The 22598-nt window shown below is 46.0% G+C and overlaps 1 protein-coding gene across 2 annotated transcripts in view; it reads left to right on the top strand.

The window, feature by feature from the left end:
• Positions 1–1059: 1059 nt before the first annotated feature.
• The window catches only part of RECK (reversion inducing cysteine rich protein with kazal motifs), a 55939-nt gene continuing 34400 nt past the window's right edge, over positions 1060–22598 (top strand). Inside the window, exon 1 of one of the 2 annotated variants that reach the window (XM_069644740.1) lies at positions 1060–1136. The gene's annotated coding sequence lies outside the window, so the exon portion shown is untranslated. Of the gene's footprint in view, positions 1137–3235; positions 3389–22598 lie in introns of those variants that run through there. The other variant, XM_069644741.1, reaches the window with a different exon arrangement.

Raw genomic sequence — 22598 nt, 5'->3', positions numbered from 1 at the left:
ACAGACAGCCAGCGAAGGAGTGGGGGAGAATCAAGAAAATACAGACTATGGCCGGTACGGCTCAATGCACTGCCTGGCAGCCCTAAGCAGTAAAGTTAGGTACATCTCCCTGTAATGTTCAAATCAGAACCCCTGACCTCGTAAAGGCAGCAAAGTTACACAAATCATGACAAGCGAACTTCATGCCGTAGCGCACCCCCTGCCCTCACGGTCGCTGCTCTTCATCCAGAGCCCTGAGTTGCCGCCGCACTCGTCCCCCGGCGCAGGAGGACTGGGCAGCCACCAAGGAATCCAAGCCCACGTGAGTCTGTGCAGCAGTGGAGAAAAAGAAGCAAGCATGCAGCTGTGGTGAAATGGGATCGGCATTGGGCTTAATTTACAATTGGATGAATTCATTGCTGTTCAAACACTTGTGTACGAGTGCAATAGAAAAAAAATATCAATAAAAAGCCAGTTGCGCAGATAAGGGGGAAGAAAGATGGCGTATAAACTGTACAGTTTTGTAGAAAGCCCGTGAATACAGCAAAAAGCCATTGCCATTTGGAGGAGGAAAACATACAAGGATGCTACGCAAACAAGAAATCCGACTTGCTGGCAAGCGAATTTGCAAAACACATCTGCCCTTAAATTCCCACGGCTTGCGGGGCATGGTCTTACATCACTTCTGTTTGGGGAGGGTGCAGGGGATGGGGAAAATGCTTCCAAGACAAGAAGACACACAAAGTACCGCTGTTGCTGCAACCAAAATCAAAATAGGAAAAACAAACCCACCGGCAGCTAAATATAACTGGCGCTTCGAAACACTTCCGAGATGAATAAGCGCCTTATAAACTCATTATACAAAATAAATACCTGACCATGAACGGAACTGAGTCTCTCTTCCTCCATGATTCTGTCCCGAAACACGTAAACGTCCTACGTGAAAACGTCACGACGACTTAACGGGCGTTTCTGAAATATGTGAAATACGTTTCAACATGTTAAAGTCATTTCATATAATGTCGGCACACTTTTAAACAATCACAGAATGCTATCGGATCTCTTAGGGACTTTAAATAAGTGATTCAATTGATAATGAAAGTAACATAAGTCCTCCCTTTACTAAACACTCCGTTAAAGTTTTCAGGCAGCATTAGGTGAGTGTGTATCTTTCTCTTTTGTTATAATGCCAAGAGGAGCCCTTTTGCAACCTCTGGAAATGCACGTTGAAGTGAGAGGCTGCAGCAGAAGCTGTAATTCTTTGTATTGTACTTTTATATAAAAAATTGCAAGTACGTGACTTTCTAAACCTCGGTTTTTGAAAGTACACAGGACAGCCTGTTGTCGGTATCGTAGACACAGGAGCTGTTTCGAAGCTCATTTACGGTACAATTCAGGCATTGGATTGCCCGAAGAGGCAGTAACTGCTGTGCAGCTACTACATAGACCCTGGCCTGGTGTAAGCGACTATAAATATATCCTGCGCTGACTAATGATTGCAGGTGTACACTTTCTGCATTTCCAGTGCCTACCCTGAAAGTAATGATTCCCCAGGGCTAATGGTAGTACCCTGAAAGTAATGATTCCCCAGGGCTAATGGTAGTAGCAGATGGCATTTTAACACATAAAAAAATAACAAAACGTCGGCATCATTAAAGATGCAAGGAACTCCTCTATTAGAGCTCTGTCACGGCGCTCTGGGGCAAAATACACACACACACACACACCTCCTAATTTGCATACGGATTACACCAACAGAAATTACTTCACAGAAAAGCAGATTGCAAGGAGCATCATCAGTCCTTGATACTTGGAGGCACCATGGAAGTGACTTTAGAATAAGTTGCCATAAGTAAGCCAAGTGGCAAATAACTGCTGCAAAATACTTAAATTTTACTATTGTTATATATGGAGCAACTCGATAGTCGGGCTTCTTTTAAAATAACAGCATGATATATTAACATAAGCTCTGAAGTGAATCACTTGCAGAGCTGTAGATAAGACACAGTGTGATTAAATGTTCTGCCCAGGATCACACACGTTGGTTAAATGGTGAAACCGGGATGTGGACAATTTAAGCAACGATACATCTTCACGGGTTTAGTTGATTAAGGTTTCCCTTTGCATTTCATGTGCTCAAATAATACTTTATTCATAGCAATGCCTTGGAAGCAAAGCACATTACCATAATAAACTTAGCGCTGGGGGAGCCAGGGATTTCATGGGTGGGGCCGAGCCTGGGGGTCAGGCCTGGCTCTAGGAGCGTACTACAGGCCGAGCCCATGAAATCCCTGGCTCCCCCAGAAAAATGAAAAAAATGAAAGGAGTACCGCCATCAGGGCCGCGTTTATTTGTGTTCATACATGGGCATTTCTTTACATTTTGCTTGTGCGATGCAGGCAAAATGAAAATAAATGTTTTTTTTTTGTTTGCGCTGTGAACTGGGAGGCCATGGTAGGGCCTGTGGCATCCGGGGGTTCTGGACCGAAAGGAGGGTTGGCTGGAGCCCCTGTTGGAGCCTGGCCCGGGCTGGCCCGGGCCGGCCCGGCCCGGCCCTCCCCAAGCTCGCCCACCTCCTAAATAAACTATTCTTTCATAATTAACTTATAGATCATCATTGAAATATGTTGAGCAATAAGGGGATGGCTTAGTTTTATTCTCCCAATCCTGCATGCAAAGTCACACTAGCATCATGCAGATGAATGTGAGCCTAACAAATCCTCCTTGGGTAAGGCCATATTCATTACTTCATAAAGCCTGCAGCATTATGCACCCTTCTCACTGCTGATCACTGTCTCCCATACACATTTCTAAAGTAATAAAAGACCCTGCTATAGTCCCCCTCCACACCCTCCCACCAGTGCCTAATGCCTCACATTGAAATGCTTTGTTGACACAGAGCAACATGCTGTCCGGAGCTCCTTGGGACATTGTCCTGGCAGCGGGACACCTCTCCCGTTTGGAAAGGGTAAAGTGTCCTGCTGCCAGGACAAGGACCGTACTAAGCAGAAATTGGTCAGCACACATTGTCCTCCCAGCGGGACACCTTTCCCGTTGGGCACCCTCATTGAGGTGCTGAACGAGAGAGGTGTCCCACTAACCAAAGTCCCAGTCAGGCTCCAAAAAGAACCACTGAGGGGTGGCAGCTTGACCCCCGCACTCCCTGCTTGGTACGTCACTGCTGCAGATCCAGTACTTTCTCTGGGTTTAATGACCCTTCTGTGGATAATAACGGCAGGCACATTGTCTGTTCTAGGTCTAATGGCTGCAGACACAGCAACAACCCTCCGATGAATATCACCAGACACGGCCATCTCTAATTCTAATGGCAAAGGCCTATCACATCCTCTGGCTGGAGCGAATGAGTGCAGACACAATACCTGCTCTGGAGCTAATGACATCTGATACAGTACGTACCTATTCATCAGCGAGATCTGACAATACCTGCCCTGGGGCAAATAATTACAGACACAGTACCGGATCTGAGATACTGATTCCAGACACAGGACCTGCCCTGGAACTAATGACTTTTCATACAGTACCCGCTAATCCGTTACATATGACAGAATACCTGAAAGATGGCATGCACAGTATGTACTCGGGGGCTAACGATTCAGTCACAGTATCTGCCCTGGAGCTAATGGTATTTAGCACAATTCCTGGTCATGAGCAAATCTAGGGTTAATGACTGCAGAAACCGTAAAAAACCCATGCACCCTTTCCTACTCGTGTGTCCTTTCCCATACGTAATTCCCCTCTGACACTCGATTCACACTCTCTGAAATGAACGTACAGTATAAAGAGTTGATCAGTAGGGATAAATCATTGTGCCACGATTTTCAAAAGGTGTTTGGTGCAACTGATGGGATGCTCATTCACTTCGCTTGCACCAAAAAGGTGGTGCACCGTGCACAAAGGACATTTAAATGTGTGCATCATAGTTGTGCACATTGATGTGCTCTTTTCAAACCAAATGCACAAGGCAGAGGGTGGAAAGGGGGTTGTGGGAATTTTCAAGTAAATCTCGATTTTCCAAAGAGGTGCACTTTTCAAGGCACGGAAAAAAAAACATTCCCTGTGCCTATTTGGAACAGGTGCAGGGGGATATAAAATGTATGGAAAGGTCACTTCTAACACTCTCGTGCAATGAGCGAGTGAAAGCTGTGTGTGAATAAGCGAGTGAATGTTGAGTCAAAGAATGTGTGTGAGTGTGTTTGTGCTGGGAAAGGGAGGTGATTTTGGCTGGGGAGGGCAGCACAGTAACAATGTACTTTAAAAAAAAAATATATATATATATATATATATATATATATTTTATTGGCATTTTCAACAGTAAGAACACATGTAACCCTCCTCCCATCCCTTGCCCCCTGATCCCAACACATGTAACCAACAATGCGCCCAGTCCTGCCACCCCTCCGTCCCTTAACTCTGTAGATGGCTCCCGATAATGCGTTTCTGTGAGTGACCAGCTCTCCCGCCAGCCGGTGTACGGGCCCTTACACCATTTGAGTAAGCCCCCCCCCATAGTCCTCGCCACCCCTAGAAACTTCCATCATAATTCCTCCCAGCTTCCTGTGAAGGCCCCCCCCAAGTGAAGAGAGTACTCACACCGGCAATCTCATTTTCCTCAGGCACCATGCAGCCTGCGAGTCCCGCTGCAGGTGATGCAAGACAATGTCCCAGTGTGAGAGAAACCGTTGGTGGTCACCCACTCCAGTGCCACAAAGTTCCAGATTTTACTAACCCATTGGTGTTCTATGGGGGCAGCTTTTCTTTCTCCATTTGTGTGCCACCACAAGTGTTGTCGTCTCTATTAGGATGACGTATGTCTTTCTTTGAGTTTTCAAGGGTAGATTTTTCAGAACCCTGCCCATTCCCAGGACGGCCATCCCTATGTTATTCGGCATCTGACTCCCAAAAATACTATTCATTGCTGTACAGATGTCCCAATACGGCTGTATGACTGGGCATTCCCAACAAATAGTTTCCACAATACAAGTTCCCCACATTCCCTCCAGCAGAGCGCTGACGCAGTTGGATTGAATGTATGTAGTTTTTCTGGGGTGAGATGCCATTGGACCATCATCGTAACCCACATGTCCTGAAACTGGATGGCCTCCGTGAGCTTGGGAATATCTGCCCATTACTGAGTTCAAAGTTCCCCCTCCAGCGGCTGCCCCACTGCAGTTTCCCACTGCTCCATATAATGCCATGCCTGGCTCCTTGAGCCTTCTGCTATAATCCCATATAAAACTCCTACCAAATGCCTGCCCCTGTGTCCATCGTTGGGAACCGTTCAAAGGGTGTGAGATCACTGGTTGCTGCTGACCTGACTAGTGGGTTCGTAAGCCAGTGCCTCATTTGAGAGTAGCGATACCTCCCCCCCTCATTTAGCCCAAAGTCCTGCTTGCACTGTGCAAAGGATTTAATGTCCTGACCCGAGAGCATGTCACATAGTTTGCGGCACCCTGACACCTCCCACCCATTGAATGCACTTCTTTCCATAACCGGTGAATTGGGGATTCCTAAACCGCGACATCAGGGAGGGAAAGTGGTCAAATTCAGCCTGCGCACCAGCTCATCCCATGAGTCCCCCACTAGGGCCCCTAATTATTATTATTTTTTTAATTTTCTTTTTTTAAAAGCATTTTTTAAATTTAAAAGTCGTTTATAATTTGTATACAAAGATTAAAACTTTTACAACATACATTTTTTTTCTTTTTCCAATCCCTAAAACATTCTTTTACATAATTTATTCACGTTGAATTAATGCAATATCATTACTTTTATTTTATCATCTTCTCTTACAATAGCAGGTTGGCTCTCTTAAGTTTTAAAACCAAACTCAATATAACTGCTCACTCCGTTAAAATTGCTCTCTAATAAGCAAAAAGAATCACCAAACATCCTATACCTATAAGACATATATAATATATACATTCATCATTCAATTTCATTATAAACATTACATCACTGCCGTATTGTCCGAAAATTCATACTCGAGATGCAAGATCTTAACCTCAATTCATCTTTGATGGTCTGGTTTTTCTTTGAAAATTCTTCCTCAGTTTTGTATAAGACATGTGTCAGTGCCAAAATCAAGCGCATGCTATTACTGAAAATACAACGCTCCCAGAAGGTAATTCTTGGAATCTCAGTTTCCTGCGGATAATATAATCCCAAGAGAGTGCGTCTGTCCTCCTCAAAATATGGACAGTAAACCACCAGGTGTTTTAGGGTTTCTATCTGAGTTTCACATAAGCAGAAACGACAACTCGCATCACCTTTTGGCAGCATACACTGATACCAACTTTGCGTACGTTCTAAGGTATGGAACTGATTCAACTTAAATCTCATGTATATGTTTCTAACTTTGTTACATGGACATTTGATAATATAAATTGAACGCAATTCCCTCTTCCTTGATCTCAGTGCGTACTCCGTATAGGTGTTTATAAGTTTTGTTTAACTCCAAAGTCATCAACCAGTCCCAATTATATAATTTTCGTTTAGTTTTAAGTACAAACTAAGAACTAATTTCAGTTCTTCAATTGATACATCAATGTTTGCTAGGATTTTATTCATATGATCTGTAAACTTTTCCATCGATTGCAGGGAACCAGCCATCATAAGTGTATTAATATCCTGAAACAGTGTATTTTCAGGGGGCATAAATATTTTGGCATATCTTGATAGTTTTCGCCAAATCCATCTGGCAGATAGCGAAGAGAGTCCCAATTCGTGTCGTACAATGGAATTGGGCACCGAAGTGGCCAGTCCCAGAGTAGTATTCAGTAAGTCATCTACCTCTAACAGGCACATATCCAAACTAAATGGTATTATAGGCTCAACATGTAGTAATTAATAAGAGGAAGCATTGAAAACTTTTTTCCTAAATATCACCTTCATCATTTTAAAAATGCTTCCCAAGATTTTTTCGTGTTTACCTCAGCCAGAGGATATCCAAGATATCGAATTGCGTTTGCTCACTCTATTCCTACCGCCACGATATGCCAAAAGTAAGATTTTATTCTTTTATTATTTTGAAAGATGATAATTTGAGATTTAGCTGAATGAGTCACCAGATTGTGCTTTGTAGCATAATCATAAAAACTATTTAACTTGTTTTGGAGCCCATGCAGAGTTTTGTCAAACAAAACAATATCATTGGCAAAACATAACCAGTATATTTTTAGCCCTCCAAGTCTTGCCGGATACATACCAGGGCCATTCCATAAATTGTCCATGTCACAAAGGTATAAATTAAACATGGTAGCCCCCAAGTTGCAGCCTGACACCTGTTTCTGTTAGAATAGGTGAGGTGAGGGTCCCATCTTTTGTAACTCTCACTTGAAAGTTGGTGTTTGGTACAGCTAATTGCGCTGTTACATACAAACTTTTTGGAACACCAAGATGTAGTAATTTGGAACCAGAGCACTTGCCTAATTACTGTGTCAAACACACTAGTTAAAGTTAGAGCAGTAATGTATATGGGCCCTGTATTCGTTATTCTGGATTTAGCAAAGATGTGCGAAATTAGGGTTGCATTTAGGGATGTTCCTGTATTTTTCCGAAAGTCTGTTTGGAACTTTGAATAGATGTTATCGTCAAGGAAGGTTTGCAGATGTTTAAGCAACAGTATAGAAAATACTTTTGCAGACGCGTCCATAAGGGCTATTGGCCTAAAATTAGAAGGACCTTTTGGGTCACCTTTTTTAAAGATGGGGATTATTATCGCATTTGTCCAAGATTTAGGTATGGCATTGGTTAACAAAATGTTTGAAAATTTGTTATGTAGTAAGGCTGCCCAAAATATTGGATCATCCTTAAGAAAACACGATGGGTTTTGCAAATGTAACTCTGCCAAATCTCAGCAGAGATCGAAGATCCCAAATCGTGGCCTTCGACTAGATGTTTGTCGTTTAAGATGGACCATATGCTGCAAGTATCATTCTTTATTAAGAACCTCATTACCCATTGGTTATCCATGAGATTAATGTTGCATCTAATTACTTCCATCAGATTCCTGTTTTGTTATCACATTCTGTTTTAATTCAGTGTAGGAGGATGCACACAAATTCAACCGTGTTATCGCTCTCAAGCTGCGATTTTTTTTAAAAAATTTTTTTCTCTCATTTTAGATTAGCAATTTCATGATTATATATTTCTGTGCGGATGTTATTGTTCGACTTAGAGCGCAGCAGATTTTTAATTACCAATGCGTTCCATTGTTCTCTCAATGTGGCATTATAGCACATAGAGCTTCTTTCAGGAACTCGCCAGACATCCCTGTGTACCAGGTATGTCAATTCTCTGCAAGTATTGGGATGCCATCTCACCGAAGTCTGCACACGCTCTAAAGTTATGAGTCCTAAAAGGGGATTATCATGTAGGGGTTCAATTTGCTGTCGCGTACTCAACAGAATAGGTGCATGATCGCTGATTGGTATATCAATTATAACTACCCCATTGACCACTCCTACTAACCCAATGGATACGAAAAAATAGTCTGTGTATGAAGCAACACCACCACTGGTCCACGTTCCCACATGTGTGCCAGATTTGTATTCCACCACATGGATATTCCAATCTCTAAAATATCGAGTCCATTGTTTCCCCCTACTTGACAAAGCTGCCTGCCATTTATGCCTTTTGGTAACATTGGTAGTTCTACCCGGGCTAATGCATACAGAATTAAAATCACCTCCAATTATTATCAAATAATTGGGATTCTTCAGCATAGCGTCCTCAAGAATCCCATCAAACAAATCTAAAATTGCATCCATTGTACTAGAGGATTATAATATACACATATCAACAGGTCAGAATGCAGCGGACGCCCAGCAAGATTAAACTCAACTACTAGAAAACCATTATTAGCACATACAACATGCAAGTTATGGTTGAATGCATTGCTTATGAGTATCGCTCCCCTCTCATCCCCCAACGGGCATCCAGCAGGTCCCTGCACTGCTGTCACACTATGGGTGGAGTACCCATCCACAACAAGCACATTCACACTCATAAATTCCTGTAAGAATAAAACCGTTGGGGACCGTGTATTATTATATCTTGTAAACTAATCTCCCAGGTTTTTCATCCCACAGCAATTCCATGACATAAATGTGCACTTCGGCTGGCTAGGGTTGTTTTTGTTTAGCCGCCATATCTAATATGGAGGTCATCAATGGCGCCAGCCAAGTAATGTTCGAAGCTGCTCCGACTAGTGCTGAGATCTGGGTTATGAAGTCGGCTGTCTGCACTGGGACAGTTAAGGTAATCCCAGCACGTGGTGGAAGTTCCTCGCTACCTGGTAATTGTTCATCCCCGAAGGCATTAGCCTCTTCTATGGACCGAAGTAAACCTAACTCGTCCTCGCAATTCGACGTCCTTTCTATGTTCCCATAACAACCTTAGTATGATTACTGATTGTGGGGCACAAATCATACACAAGTTATTATGATTGGCCAGTCTTATCCACTCTGTCCTCTGAGTACATAGCTGCGGAATACCCTTAAAAACATTAAACACAAATGAACTATTTAATCTCTGATGACCATTTATCTTTGGGTCACTACATCAACCCAAGATATACCTGGTGTCCCTCGTAAATGGAACTTCATCTGTCTCTGCCTCAGAGTTTTTGCGAGTGTTTTGTCCCTCATTTCTCAGATCCAATTTTTCACACTCATAGTTTCTGGATCTGTGCACCTGCTTGGCGCATCCCCCCTACCCCCCACCTCTTAACAGGCCCACCTTATCCGTGATGCAATCAGTTGTTAAGGCCTGTGCCATAATTAGTTCATCATCTTTCTCCATCAACCCTCCAGCAGTTGAGTTTACAGCATGAGTAATTTGCTTGGTTACTATGCGCCCAACATTTTGCCCTTTTGCCTCTGACTCACAGGTGTGCTGGGACAGGTCATTCTTATGGTTTATCAGCTGAATATTACCTTCAACTCCTAGTTTACTTGTTTTGTTTAAAGTTAGGGGATAATATGCTGATAAGCGACCTTGCTTCTGCTAGCAAAGTAGCTTGCCTTCGTTCCCACGCAAGCCTAGCCCTTGATTCTCCTTTGAGTTTCCTTTAGCACTATTTCCTAGTTTTTGTGTTGTTGGCAAGACAAGGTTTAATAGTGCTTTGGATTCTTCATTTAGTTGTGTTAGGACAATTACCAGTTAATTGCCTGACATATTGCATTGATTCTTACAGTGAGTCTCTTGCAAATCACTTTCTATAGATTCTTTGCATATTTCTTTGTTTTTTATTTTTATGCATGTCTTGTGTACCTGTATTTATTCTTCTTTTTTTGATTTCTCTTTTTAACGCCTTGGCCTGTGCACTTTTCATTTTGCGAGAGAAAAAGATTATATTGTGGTCCTCTCGTTCATGTGCATCCGACGCAGAGCTGCTTTCATTATTGCATTGCTCTGCGGCTACTTTTCGTGTCGTGCTATTGACTCGTGCTCGTCTTGAGTGGCCGCGGCATTCTCAATCAATTTAACAAGGGGTGAGGGGCTGTTAGGAGAGCCCTCCATATCCCCAGGCGATGAGTCATCTGTCACAACCGCATATGTGCCCGTCAACCGACCTTCATTTGATCTCTGATTTTGTGAGATAAGGTAACGAAATACATCATCCAATTTTAATGAATTTGCTTAAATAGCGGTTAATAAGCTTGGCGATGGAGTATCTGGAATAATAGCATCCACTTTTACGCCATCAGCCACCACTTTTGCAGATGAACACCACAAGATGTTTTCAATTTCACACACTTCCCCAGTTTGAGAGCTTTTAACAATCCCCCCCAGATTTATCGGGAGCTAGCATTTTAATATACATGAGTCCAATAAACCCATTTTCTCAGACTGACAAGACACATGTGCTAGCATAAAACCTTCTAATTCTAATTTACATATTTTCCCATACAGTTCTGCAAGCAAATCTTTTATTGAATTCAAGTGAACGTTAGTTAGATCGTGAACTTTATCTACTAGATTTTCAGGATAGATATGACCGGAAATGTCACAATGTTCTCCCCCTCACATATAGGATGCCTGCTATTCTTGATCCGTTCTGAGCCCTAATTACTGAAATCTTTCATAGATGGGTCACTGTCTCCGCAATCAGATGTCGCATTGTGATGGCTATGTTCTACAAACCTCACCCCTACAGCTGTCCCTGCCGGATCTCGTGTCGGGGAGCTAGTGAAGGGTCGCCCTGACCTTACCGAGTGATTAGTGCCATACCTTAATGTGGGAGCACAGGACTTCTCGCCTTGGAGATTGTGCAGGCATATTCTTTCCACCTCAGAGGGCAGAAGCACTGCTGGCGATCTTGAACCCAAGGAAATGCGGTATCGTTTTTCCCATTCATTTGCCAACGTAGGAGCCAAGATTGATACATCAGAGATGCCATTAAAAGATTCTGTGGAAATCGCCTTCATTTGTTACATTGCTTCCCCACTAGATGATGATCTCTCCTTATCAAGTGTCGAGAGCTGTGATTCACTATTAACAAATCTTGACCCTATTGTCATTGCATATGCTGGAGTGCACAATTGCTCACCCACGCTATCATTAGGTTCAATAGCTAGCTATTGCCAGCTGCAAGGGACTGTGTGTGCATCCATCACTCACTCATTGTTCGTGGACTCTTGTAAAGTAGGGACAATAATCTCTGCACTGGAATTGTGAGTTTGGATAGGCACGGTTCCATTCAGTGCTGTATTCAGCTTTACTTCTGAAATACTTACCGCTACGTAGGCTTCCAACCATTTTCAATCCGTGCTTCACCAATGTTATAGAAGTATGTGTGCCACCAGAAGCCTCCCACCACAGTCACCAGCACTGTCCCCGTTGAGGCAACTTCTCTTGGCACGAGTATTCACAACTCTAAATGTAACTCGCACTAAGGAACCCACTTCCAACAGACAACAAATCACAATTTCCTACCAGATTCTAGATGAGGGCACCCCTTGGGGAACACCCCGTTGCAGCCCCACTGTCCACTCGCCCCACCGTCGAACAGTCAAACAGTGGACATTTGCGGACACTTCCGGTGCGCATGCCCGGATGTTTAGTAGCAAAATGTGTCCAATGACCAGCACGGGACGGGACTGTCTGCGGTGCGTGGATGTGACTAGTCGAAAGAGAAGAAAAATGGAAAGGAACGCTTTAGTCTCTAGAATGACGTTGCAGTAACTCTATCAGAGAGTAACACACCAGATGTCAAAGAGTAACGCTATATTAGAAAATGTCAATATTTACACTTGAGTCCAGGTCCAAGTACACAAACGAAGTGGCGTGGTTTGAAGCCCACGGTGCTTCCTCTCGCTGACTGCTCACTCCAGACCAGCAAATATTTTCCAATGTGATGCGAGCCGCAGCAGAAAAGCCCAGTATCACAGTCAGTAGACACTTGCGGCCCCTATCCTGCTACAGTATCCTGCTACAGTACATGTTTGCAGGTTTATCCCCCTTGGGTCGTCGCAACACAACACCTCGTCCATGGGTGAGCCCACCACCACTTTGTCCATTCAACGCCAGACCTTCCTGCGAACGGCCATGAACCAATCCCGGATCACTCTGATTTGAGCCGCAAGGAAATTGAGGCAGAAGGCTGGCGCTCACAGCCCTCCATTGCTTCTGGGAGACATTAGCATCTGCATAGCCACCCTGGTTCTCTTGCAGCTCCAAATAAATGACCCCACATGTTTTTGAAGGGGTCTGAAGAAACCTTGGTAAACCCCCACTGGCAGGGCTGTGAAATAGTACAGGATTGCTGCTGGCCAAAAACACCACTTTAAGGGAATTTTTCCTCCACATCCAGGATATTGATAAGGGCACCCGAGCAGCTGGTGCAGCTTTTCCACTAAAGGCGGGTAGTTAGCATGGCAAAGAGCCCCCAGAGAACCAGTAACCTTTTCTGAGGGGGCGGTCAAGTTTAGAATTAGGTTTCTGGTTCTGTGATCAAGAGGAGCATGTCATCAGCAAACGCTCCATGTCCTTCACCCCAAATTGGAATACTCCTAATATCCGGGGAGGCCCTAATGCTGACCAAGAGCGGCTTCAGGTGGGTGGCATATAAGAGCGAGGAGAGCGGGCAACCTTGCTTAGTGCCTTGTGAGACTGTGATCCTCTGGGAAAGTTGCCTGTTGATTGCCAGGCGCAAGGAAGGAGTTTGGTAGTTGGCTCTTACCACTGAAAGGAATTTAGAAACGAATTCCATAACCTGCATGATATGGAAGAGGAATGGCCATTCGACTTGGTCTATGCTAGTAGAAGTGCAGGGGTTCTAGATTTATTTACTAGTGCAGAGGTTCTAGATTTATTTACTTTTTCAATCAGATGACAGACCTGTCGAATGTTATCTGAGGTCTGTCTATGCCTAATAAATTCCGAACTGCATAGTGACATCCTTGCCCGGCTTTGGGAGCAGCACAACCTTGGCTTCTTCCATTGTCTGGTGATGCACCCTGCGCTCACGCCCGCAAAAGAGTTGAAGAGCTGGACTATGCGCAGTATCAGCGCCTCTAAAGGTTTGTAGAAACACGCTGGAAAGCCATCCGGGCCTGGGGCTTTCCTGGTGGCAAGGCAGCTATAGCTGCTCTTCTTCGAAAGTAATGTCTCCCTCAAGCTCTTCCCGTTCTTGAGGAGTGATCTTGGAGACAGGGCACTGGGACAGGTATTCCCTTTGGACTCCCTTCTCGGGTGAATCTAATGTGTACAGGCATGAATGATATTCCATTAAGACCGAAATTTTGTCAGGTAGAGCAGTGCTTTCTTGCCCCTTCCCCTGCCTTTTATTTTAAGGATTGTCTTTTTTCCTTATACAACCTCGCTAACGGGCGATCCGCCTTATTGTCTTTGACGGAATACCTCTGTTGGAGGTAGACCAATGAACGCTCTGCAGCTCTAGTCTGCAAAACATCTAATTACCCCCTAATCAGCCGATCTTCCCTTTGCAGCGTACTCCCTGTGTTATTTGCCATTTGAGCCATTATTATTATAAGTTTAGCTTCCAATTCCTACTTTAAGAGACCTAGTCGTATGTCCCTCTGGCACTTATTACGATAAGCTCCCCACTCCAAGTAATCCAAGATTTTATTCTTTGTCCTCACATAGGACTCCATCCTTAAGGATGTGGTGTTACGCTCACCTTTTATCCCCGGGGGCGTCTGGAAGGCTCTGAGATCTGGAACCCTGGATGCGTAGTTGCCCAGTGCTGAATAATGAATCTGCAATTACAGAAGGGAGGATTTGTGATAACTGTCTCTAATGGGTGAATCTCCCACCTTCCTCTGACGATTCCCTTCCCACTGGGTTCTTTTCTCACCTTAAGTTATTTGTAGGGTGAGCTATCAGTCCTGCGTTTCTTGTGCAGGGGCGCTTGATGTTTGTTGGCAAGCTGCCCGAGTTGCTTCACTGGTGCAGTACGCCTTCCTTGGGCCCAGGCCTGCTGTGACCCCGAATCTGCTGGTAGGCAGGTAGGTTTGTTAATTGTAAGTCTTTGTTCTGTTTATGGTGGGAATTCGTTAATGTCTTTATCTCCTTCTTTTCGGGTGCGAAGGTCTTGATGCTGGTGTGCCGGATGGAGAGGCATGTTTTTAGGTAAGAGAAAGCGCGAAGCGCAGTGCCTTTATTGTCTTTTGAAGCTAACCTGTGTTTTCTTCTTCTCCTCACAGGCCGCTGTGGTGCTGCGAGTGGATGAGAGCGCGATGAAAAACAGGCCCCCGGAATCAGTTAAGGTAGTACAGCGCTGTGCGGTTGTTTAATGTTGAAAGCAAACCTGAATACATCTCTTTTCCTTTGCAGATGTTGCTGTGGTGCTCCGGATGGAGGCGTGGCGTAGCGTAGCACAATGGAATTCAGTTAAGACTGATGGAATTCGATGTTTTGGAAGCGCGCGTTCTAATATTGTTTTTCCCTTTCTTGTTATTGCAGGTCGCAATGTTCGAACAGCAGCTGTGGTAGCGGTTAGCCGGAAGTCCTTAAGCTAGTACTCACAGGTGAGTGATGTTTCTTCTTCTCTCGGTTTCCACAGATTGCAGCCCAATTGAGATGCTGAGTGCTAGATGTTGTTTTCTCAGGTAAGACAGAATAATCTTGTTCTTGTAGGATTACAGGAAGATGCTGAAGACCAGGAGCTGGACATGGTGAGCGTCACGCTGCCGGTTGCAGAATAACACAAAGCATGTTCTGCAGTCAGGGTGTGGTTTCATATAGCCCAGGTAAAGTAGTACCAGGGGAAAGTAGTTCCAGGCCTGCCACACCCAAAACACTAGACCGCATGGCTCGGTACTTGGAACTAGACTGTGTGGGTGCTTCCATGTTGGATTTAAAGGCCCATGTACACAAATGGGACCTAGTTTGAACAGCCCTTCCTTCCTACATATGAACTTGATGCCAAAGGCGCCAGCACTGGCTCCAGGAGCCCTTTTGCAGTGGTTTTAAGGCCCTCGGGGTTCTGGCGGGAGCCTGCTTGTGGCACAGTTTGTGCCCCCTCACAGTGGTCATGACATGTGGCTAGGGAACTTCCACCGCCATAGGCCTGGTTCGTTCTGCCCTATATTTAAGGTAATCGTAATGGGCGCATGGTCTATCCCAGCGACCCTACCCAATAATGACCTCGAAATCCAGGAGTAATCTATCCTTGAGAAGGATCTATACCTACCCTCTGTGTCCCCCTCTGTAGCTATGACCTGTAATCCTGGGACGTCCCGAATAGCAATTAACACCAACACCCCCTACCCCCTTCTTCCCTGGAGCATTGGATTCTCGCCTCCGAACGTGCATCCCTTGGAGGGCTACGATTCCCAACTTCCCCTGCCCCAAGAACTGTTCCACCTTCCTTCTCTTAACCAGAGAATTCAGCCCCTTGACATTTATGGAGGTCACCTGAAGCACTTCCCCCTTTCCGATGGTTGTCTTTCAGTGCAAGTCGCACTAATGAGTGGCTGCCGTTGGGATCTCTCTTCCCCTCCCCCCACCCCTGAAAACCCCTCTCCCTTCACCTTCCCACCCCCTCTGTGGGCGGGCTTAACCAGCCTCTAGCTCCCCCCGACCCTCCATCTCTGGAATTGAGCCCTTGTAACAACCCCGAGTGCGGGTCCCTCAGACCCACATGGATAAAACAAGACAACCTGTACCACCCACCTCCCCCTGGTACCTTTCCCCTAACCACCTCCCCCAGGCGGGCTACAACATTCTTTCCTGTAACCCCCTTTTTCCCTCAGTGTGGTGCTCCTGTGTCAGTGGGCACCTTCCACTCCTGCCCCATTGCCGGAGGGGCCCCATTTATTTTAGCCCCCTCGTCGAAAACATCATCCACTCCCACATTTTCCTTTTGAGCGATTCTCTGGCCGGTCCTTGTTCTTGCCTTGGTGACACTTCGTCCTCAATCTTCATGATCCTTGTTCCTTCCTTGCAGGTGGTGACCCGAGGCTGTTTCCCTCCTATTCAAACAGTAGTCCAAAGGGAAAGGTCCATTTATAGTGTCCACTCGCATTAGCGCGCGCACCACTTGGCCCATCATCCTACGCTTCACCAGGGTGGTCTGGGCTAGGTCCTGGAATAGCTGAAGTTCTGAGCCATTGTAGCTGATTGATCTGGCCCTCCTGGCAGCCGCCAGCACCTTCTCCTGCGCGTACATGTGTAAAGCCACCACTACATCTCTGGGTCTGGCTCTCCCCTCTTTGGCCCCACTCTGTCGATGCGGTCCAGCTCTATCCCCGACCAGTCTTCCGCCTCCAGCAGGTCCGCAAACACTTGCTGCACCATCCTGCGTAGATCCTTGTCCGCCACCGCCTCAGCAAGGCCCTCTATTCTGTAGTTAGAACTTCTCGGGCGGTTTTCAATTTCTTTGCTCTGGGTCTCAATGTTCTGCGTGACCCTTGCTAATTGCTCTACCAGCTCGTCGATCTTCCTTGCGTCGTCTGCAAGCTCTTGTATGTGGCTCTCGACTGAATCGGTCCGCTCCTCTAGTTTCTTTGTCCCTCTTCACCTCTTGCAATGATTGGGACAGTTCTGCTCGCATTATGCTAAACTGCTATTGAATGGTGTTCGCTATCTTGTCCCCAAAATCCTGATGGCCTTGGCGATGGACCTGCTGGGTGACCACTTAATCTTTTGCGGTGTCTGCCAGCGCCTCCAAATCCTCTTCTGTCCCGGCCCCCTCATCTCCCCAAGCTGGTACCTCGCTGTCTCTGCGCCAGAGTCTTTGAAGATTGCCCTCCTGTGGTTTCTTCACTGACTTGGGGGCAGCTTGCATGTCCTTCCCCTTGTTTTTGGGCACAGTACATTGGCAGGTCTGATGAGGGGGGAGCCCTGCCCCCTCCTCTTCTCCATGATATTGTGTCGCATCCTTTGGACTTCTTCTGGTCATTTTTTAAGACGTCGGAACCTCCTCCCTCTGCCGCTTTGTGGGTCTGCCCTTGACTGTGAGGGGGGTTGGAATTCCCTTCTAACTGTACGCAGGTGAGCCACTTGTTGTCGACCTCTGGTTTCAAATTACCCTCTTCCTGGCCTTGGTGCCAGGATCACTCTGTCCTGAGCCCAACCAAATGGCCTCTCCCTTATTCTTCCTTGCCCACCATGGATGTAGGTGGGACTCTTTAGCCCTCTATTCGGCTGTGCTTCTGGATGGGGGTACGCTGGCTGAGGCACTATATGAAGCTTAGAAATCCCAAATGTACCTCAAATGGGCCTCCGGTTGCCCTGGCTATAGCACCACATACCCTCCCCTGGTCTCTGCAAAGTGCTGGCTTCAAAGCTTGGGCACGGGCCCTCCCTCCACGCTTCCTCACTCTTCACCATCACTCTTCTCAAAGCTGGTGATCACTGCTTGCTGAACACTACCTGCACTGCCTGCTTGCACCCATTCGCTCTGCCAGGCCTCTGATCTATGGTGGTTCTCCCGCCAAAAGGGGGCAGGGGGAGTCGAGTCATCAGGGACGCCGCCTTCCTGCCTCTTGACCTTCGCTGTGCGACCACTCTCCGGCTTCTTAGCCGCTCCGGGTGCTCTTCTTCGCTGCACAGGTCTCAGCAGTAGGCTACAGTATGGTCCCTCTGGATCCTCCTGATCTCTCTGATGAGACGCTGTGTCTCCAGCGTGGCGCTGTTTCTGGGTGTGGCTCTGTCCCACCTCGATCTTCCTGGTGTTGCTCGCCAGCAGGGGAACCCCCACTCCGCCTCAATGGGCCTCCAATATCTCAAACGGCTCCTTCCTGATGGGCTCCTCTGCCGTTCGACTGCTTTCTGCCACCCCGCCTCACAGCTGCACTGGGTCCTCTGCCACCCCCGGTCTCCCTGAGTGGTTCTTATTGCTCGCGTCTGCGACCGTGTCTCCCAGCTCGCCTGCACCAGCCGCGGGCCAGTGCCTCCGCACCTCAGACACAACAGCGACGAGGGCCACACACCCGCCTCTGCCGTATTTCCCCAGCGATCCGGGCTGCTGCACTCCTCCATTGCAGCTTAGATCGATAAATGCCAGCCAGGGGAAGGCTCTTTTAATCTATCTTTATTGTCTTTGGCCCCGGGGGCGGGAGGGTGAGAGCACCACAATCCTGCTGCTCTCCCCTCGGCGGTCATCTTGGAATCCAAATCGCCATGCACTTTTTAATGGGTATCAATCATAGATGCCAGTACAAAATGCTGTTTCTTTTAGAAAGGATATGTGCTTTTATGTGGCTGCATTGGCATTTTGGGACACCCAGTCTAGCCAATCTTTTCTGTGTCATGACATTTTATGTTTTACTTGGATTCTATGACAAAGCAAGTATGAGTGTTATGTGTCTAGACTGACATTTAGGGAAACCAGTCAAGCCATTTCTTACTGTAGAGTGGATTTATTTCACTGGGCATCAAGGGTAAAGCAAACCTGAAATGCATTATTACGCATCTAGAATTGCCTGCATTGTGCAGCCAGTTTGGACATATTTTCTTGTTACGACAAGACGTTTTTAAAGGCAAAGCCAACGGGAGTGTGTGGCAGAGCCATGGTGGGCATGTTTTCTTATAGAATTATTACTGGCATGTTATGTTGATTTGTACCGTGTACCGCTACCACCCAGGGGCAGTCTCCAGGCGCTTACGTGGCTCTGCAAAAAAGAGGGGTGGTGGGGTTAGTGGGGGAAAAAGGTGAGAGGATAGGTTCAGAACCAGTAGGAACTGGCATCTGTGAGTGTTTTGCATGTGGTCATATGTGAGCGGCCACACGCATTATAACCGTATAGGTAAGATTTGGTGTGTGGTAGTGTTTTGTGTTGGTGTTGTGTGGTTAAATAGGTTGGTTGTGTGCACTGGTTAGATAGTGTCCATACGGGATCCAGAGTCACAGGTGGTTGTAGCTGTAAGGTAGTCCTGCATCTTGGTGTGTTGTCGCATTTTAGATGGTATTGGGCTATGTAGGTGGTTCACACTGGATGTCGGCATGGTAATGGTTCTCTGTATGTTTATGAGCGTGGCTAGTCTAAGATCTGGTGTGGAGGCGTCAGTCATGTAGGAAGAGCAGGAAGGGAAGAGGGTTAGTAAAGTCAGTCAGTTTGTTGTGGTCTCTCTCTGGGGCGGCCCTTTAAATGCTGCTTGACAGTATCTAGCCTGTTTGCAGTTCTTTGGCCCCTTTCGTCTCCTCTCTAGTTGTTTGTCTGCAGTGTTGTTGTTGCCTGTGGCCTTCTAGGTTGTCATTGTCTGCTGAATAGCCAAGTTTTGTGCAGTTTCCTGAAGGTGATGTGGTCTTCTGTGGTTCTAATTACTTTGGGCATGGTGTTCCAGATGTTAGCAATTAGACGGGAGGATGCTGTTCCAACTTTTTTCGTAGTGTTTTGCCTCTATATGTAGGTCGTTGCTAGATCTTAGTTCCCTTCCTGGGCGATATCGGCTAATCTGGTCTTGGTGGAATTCCGCTCCTTTTCTGTGCAAGGCTTTGTGTGCAATGCAGAGTGTTTTGTATTTGATGTGCTTTTTAACTGGTAACCATTGTAGGCTTTTCTGTGCTAGAGTGATGTGGTCTCTTCTGTTTAGTTTTAGAAGGATCCTGGCCGCTGTATTTTGCACCCTTTGGAGTTTCTTGGTGAGTCTTTCTGGCATTCCTAGGTAGAGGCTGTCTGGGGGGAGGAGAGGTAGTGAGTAATTCTCTGAGTAGTCGTAGGAAGAAGCATTTTTTGGCGATTGTGTTGACTTGCAGTTCCAGTGATAGTCTGTTGTCCATGAGTATTCCTACGTTGTTTACTACATTGGAAGTCTGTGATTGCGTTCCCATGCCGATTGGCCTGTCCAGTGTGGGTTCTCAGTGTCGAATCTTGCAGGTGAGAGCATTATTTCTGTTTTTGCCGGTTTCAGTTTGAGGTTGTTCTGTGTCATCCAGTTGTATATGTCTGTGAGGCAACTGTTGAGGTTGTTATTTTGTTCCTGTGTTCTGTTTGGTTTCACAATCAGTTGTGCATCGTCTCTGTAGTTGTAGGCCTCAAGTCTGTGGGGATCGAATGATTTTCCTCAGTGGGCCCATGTAGTTGTTGAAAAGTAGAGGGGAGAGCTGGAACCCTGTAGTACTACGCAAGATATGTATTTGAATTTTAAGGTGAACAGTGGTAGGTAGTTTCTTTCGGTTCGGTTTGTTAGGAATGAGGTAAGCCACTTTAGTGTGGATTGCTGTATGCTGCATTCCATCAATCTTTTAATTAGTGTTGCATGGCTGATTGTGCCAAAAGCTGCTGTTATGTCCAATAGAATGAGGGCTGATTGGATGACCGTCGTCTGCGTTTATTTTCAGGTCTTCCCATATTGATAGAAGTGCTGATTCTCTTCCTCTCATCGTTCTGAAGCCAACTTGTGATTGTTTAAGTATTCCGTTTGTTTCGACGTGTTTAAGAAGGATTTTGTAGACTTTCTCCAGGATCTTCGCTGGGTAGGGCAGGTTGGATATCTGTCTGTAGTTGCTTGGGTATTTTGCGCTTTCTGGCCTTTTTTATCAGTGGTTTGATGTATGCTGATTTGAAGGAAGACGGTACAACTCCTCTTTTGAGTGATAGATTCATTAGGTTCCGGAAGTGTCGCTGGGGTTCTGAGGTCAAGGATTCCTTTGAAGACGTCCAGGGGGCAGGGGTTCCTTGGAAATCCTGCAGGGTTGCTGTCCTTGATCAGCCTGGCAAAGGTTTCCTTTGTGATTGGTTCTAAGCAGATGGGTTTTGCTGTAATCTGTGCTTCGCCTGTTGTCTGTGGTCCGGTGGTCGTGGTTGTATTTGCCATGGCTAGGTCTGATGTGTCTATTTTTGCTCACGGATGGTTGGTGATGTTGTCACAAAGTGTGTGTAGGAGTGATGGGAATTTTTGCAGGAAAAGGGTTTTTTAAATCTCTTGGATGATTTTGAAGAGTTCTTTCTGTGGATTGTTTGCCAATTCTCTTCTTGTGGTGTAGTAGAGTTGTTTTGCTTTGAGGACTGGTGCTTTGTAGAGTTTGCATTGTCTTTGGTATTTTGTCTTGTCTAGTGTATTGTTCTCTCCCTTTTGTTTCCATTTTGTGGCTGTTTTTTTGAGGTTTTTTCAGTTCTTCTGTGAAACATTTTGCTGCAAGTTTTTTTGGTGTTGCTTTGAATGTTTTAGCTGGTGCTAATTTGTCAAGGGCCTTTGTGATCCAGTTGTTGAGTGTGTCTTCTGTTGTATCTATGTCTGTAGAGGCGGTATCTCTTTTGGTTGGGGCGGTTGCACCTAGGAGGTTTGTTGGGGCCTCTAGGTCCAAGTTCTTCCAGGTTCGTTTCTTGCTGGTGTGGAGTAACTCCTTCCCGGCCGGTAGGCGAGTTTGGGGTGTGATGTAAAATGGTAGTGGCGGATGCGCATAATGCTTCCCTGCAGAAAATTGCATCCAAGGCGTGTCCGGCATCGTGGGTGGATGCATTTACTTTTTTCTTGAACTGCAAGGTTTGCAGGAGTGCACAGAGTGAGTTTGCTGTTTACTCATTTTTTTCTTCAAACCATATGTTGAAATCTCTCAGTATGAATAGGTTGTCGTGGTGGGTTGATGCCATGGAGACCTCATCCGCTAGTTTTGTTGCACAGTTGGGGTTGTAAGAAGGTGGTCTGTAGATCAGGAGGAATACTATCTTGGATTGGTCATTGCGTTCTATCTTGATGAGGAGGGATTCATAGTCTTCTGTGTTGGTTGTGATGATTCGAGATGCTCAGACGTGTCCTTTGTGTATAATTGCGATTCCGCCTCCTTTGGTATTCTCTGTTGGTGTTTATTAATTCATAATTGTCAGGTATTGCTTCGTTCACGATGGCTTTATAGTTGTCTGATAGTCAGGTGCTGTAAGGAAGAGCATGTCTGTGCCTCCTTCGCTTAGCAGGTCATGGCTTTCTGTTGAGTGTTTTGAGGAGACTGCAGTGTAGTTTGCTTGATTTCCCTTTCAGGTTGTTGTTAGTATTGTTTGTTCTGACCGGTGTGGTGGTGGTTGGGCTTCCGCTGCAGGTGGGTTTTCCCTGTTTGAGTCTGTTGGGTGGGGTGGTTCTTTGATGGTCAGTCTCTTCGCTGAGTAGACCGATACGGTTTATGGTGGGGCTGGTTGGTTCTGGTTCTGGTTCTGGTTTGTTCTGAGTGGTAAATAGGGTAGCTACCCCTC

This window comes from Ambystoma mexicanum, chromosome 2p, assembly GCF_040938575.1.
Source record: "Ambystoma mexicanum isolate Mex_15411 chromosome 2p, UKY_AmexF1_1, whole genome shotgun sequence".
Classification (NCBI taxonomy): domain Eukaryota; kingdom Metazoa; phylum Chordata; class Amphibia; order Caudata; family Ambystomatidae; genus Ambystoma; species Ambystoma mexicanum.
This window is presented reverse-complemented; position numbering and strand designations above follow the sequence as displayed.